Source organism: Peromyscus leucopus, chromosome 10, assembly GCF_004664715.2.
Source record: "Peromyscus leucopus breed LL Stock chromosome 10, UCI_PerLeu_2.1, whole genome shotgun sequence".
NCBI lineage: Eukaryota > Metazoa > Chordata > Mammalia > Rodentia > Cricetidae > Peromyscus > Peromyscus leucopus.
In genome coordinates, this window is record NC_051071.1 from 87,658,871 (window position 1) to 87,662,218 (window position 3,348).

Consider the following 3,348-nt stretch of genomic DNA (forward strand, 5'->3'; position numbering starts at 1 on the left):
GACTCTAGATTCATTAACTCTCCTTATGTTAATGTGGTTTTAGGTCATTGATCAGATGTGATGCTTTCTTAGTTTTATGTGCTGCAGAGAAAGCAATTCATCGCTGTTTAAACCCCTTACTATAGTCTCCTTTAATTCAATTTTTAAATTGAGCTCTGGAAATTTAATCTTACTGTGTAACTCCTTTTTAAAAAGCTATTTATAGGAAGAATGTCACCTGTATGGAAGGAAGGGGGCAATTCAAGAAAATCTTATCTCACAGCACTTGATGATGCCTTGCAAGTGAAACAGTCATGAGCCCCAATAATCTACATCCCATTGTCCAGGTCTGTCCTAGGAGCCAGAACATAGGAGTTGTTTGGTAGGTCAAGGAGATGGATTTGGAGACAAGAAGCATGGTTCAACTCCCCAAGTATATATATATATATATATATATATATATATATATCCTAACCTTGGATAGTACAGGGAGGTGGTGAGGACTCTAAGGACTCCAGAGACAGGCCAAGAGGTAAATCTGAAAGAGTACCAAAATGCCTTCCCAAGCCAGGGGTACACACTGACACAATGAGGTGGACTGGCCAACACACTGGTTCTGGCATCCCTGGTGGACTGAGCACTTGCTGTTGTAACGTCCTCTCTGGAGAGGGGTCACAGAGTAGCAGAAAGTCTATCAAAGCTCTGGTCCCATTGAGAAGAACCTCAAATAGCAAAGCACACCCCCCTACCATGTTCCCAGACAGTTCTGCCCAAAACAGAAGCATTAAACCAATAGGGAGTGACAGAAGGGCAGGACCAGTGTCTGGGCGCTGACAACATGGAGCCATTCAGGTGAAGAACCAACCAAACACTTAAAGGTTTATAAAAGTGTTCTACATGGTTCTAGGTGCTGCATCGCTGGTGGGCTGGCTATAGGAGAGGCAGGTCTTTCACATTCTGATTTTTGTTTCAAAACACAGGTGTAAGAGGCATAGTACACCATCCTGGATCCAAAGCTCTGTGTCCTTTCTCAACAAAGGAGATGCTCCAGTAACCCTGGCTCTGGATCCTTCTGGACTTACCCACTGATAAACAGACCTCTGTATTCATTGGCAGGTAAAGCACCAGCCAGTTGTCCCTACCATTGAATTAGGGAGGCATTTCTAGCTCAGCCATCTGCTAGGGTGGGCAAATGTGCATCCACAGGACTTTACTTAATTGGTGGCTGCCTGGATCTGAGTGCAAACATCTGACAGGGCCCTTCCTGAAAGACTCCTGTGAAGCACCTGCTGGATCCTGACCATCTGAAGCTGCTCTTTGAAATGTCTCTGTGTCACCTTGTCCATCCAGTAGTGTCTTAGTTACTGTTCCCTTGCTGTGAAGACACCATGACCAAGGAACCCTATAAAAGAAAGCACTTAATTGGCGACTTGCTTATAGTTTCAGAGGTTTAGTCCATTATCATTATGGCAGGGAGAATGATAGCATGCAGGCAAGTGCTGGAGCAGGAGCTGAGAGATGCATCCTGATTTATAGGTAAAGAGAAAAACACTTTTGAAACCTCAAAGGCCACACCTGGTGACACAACTCCTCCAATAAGACCACACCCCTTAATCCTTCCCAAACAGTTCCACTAACTAGGGACCAAGTACTCAAATACCTGAGTCTATGGGGGCCATGCTCATTTAAACCACCACAGGTGGACAGGATCTCTCTGATGCATGACACTTGGCAGTCTTATAGGGGATGAAGATGACAATGGATAGGAGGACATATGGTAAGTCAGTTAATGACAAGCAGGTAAGTTCTGGGAGACAATGTTTGTGGCAGAACCACGTCATAGATGAGAGATAAATGGGTGTATTAGGTTATCGTCACAAACAAGCACTATTTTAAGACTATCTGAACCAAAACTTCCAAGGAGATTCATTGAAAGTAAATTGCATTCACCAAATCAGACATGGTGGTACCCACCTGTAATGCCAACACTCAAGTGCCTGGGATAAGGAGGATAATGAATTCAAAGCCAATGTAGGCTACACAGAGAGACCTGCCTCAAAACAATTGTATTGCCAAAAGTCATGGACACATTTTTCTAAAAATTAAAATGAACTATATTTAGATAATTGCATAACACATATTCTCCCCATTCTTAAAATAAGTTGTCCAGCTGGGTATGGTAGTCCACATCTACAATCCCAGAAGCTGGAAGGCTGAGGCAGGAGATCTAGGAGTTCAAGGATAGTTCCAGTTATAAGAACAAGTGTAAAGCTATCCTGGGCTACATAAGCCCTTGCTTCAAATTTTTTTAAAATAAAGCCCTCATAAGTAGATTTAATACCATCATTCATTCAATCACAAGTTTTATAAACATTACCTGGATGTCTACATGTGGCCAAATCTTGTTTGACTGAGTTTTGGAAAGTAAGTGCCTTTACCACATAATAGGGAAGACAGGCACATTAACAGGTAATTCAATATGTTAAGTATAATTGGTGACATCCACAGTCACCAATTCACCAGTTCACTAGTATGAACTCAGCTGGCAGACTGGACTTAAATTTTAGTATTGCTTTTTAGTGGATGAGTGGCATTGATAGACGCTACGAACCTCTCTCTATTCACTGTCTTATTTCCTGTAAGTACAAGGACATGTTTCTTTCACTACAGCCAAGCTTTCTAGATGTTCTCTTGGTCCTGTTTCTTTCAACCGTCTTCTCAAGAACATTTACCTTCAAAACCTTGGCTTTAAAAAAAAAGATTATTTTTGTCATACGTATTAGGGTTTGATCTGGGGTTGGTCAAACTCAGGTCATCAGGAATGGCACTAGGCAATCTTCCCTGCTGAGTCATCTCCCTGGCTGTGAGCGATCTGGGGAGAGCTCTGAACAGCCTGGATGACATTCAGAAGCAGAATGATGTCAACCATGATATCAGCTGAGAGCTGATAGGCACTCAAGGAGCAGGTGGAAGACCAGCTGAGAAGGAGGCTGCCCATGGCTCACAGCCCCCACAACTCAGATCCCCTGAAGGAAGAAAGGGAAGTTGCAGAGTTTGAGAGGGAGATGGAGGATATAAACTTGAAAGCACTTGGGTTTGACAAGGCAGAGGTATGAAGGAGCTTCGTGTACCAGAGGACTGCAGTACATTCGTCACTAACGTGGATGAAGGAAGCTGGTTAGTTGCTTGAGGGTCAGTGACAAGCTGCTGAGAATCAATGTCATGAACCTCATCAACAAACACAAGAAGCCAATGATCAAGGCTGTCCTCAAAGGAGAGGGGACCATAAACGGTCATTAGGCAGAAGACATCCTTGGATGGGAAAGTGGTCGTGTGTCTAGACATCAACATCAATGGACAGAAAGAGAG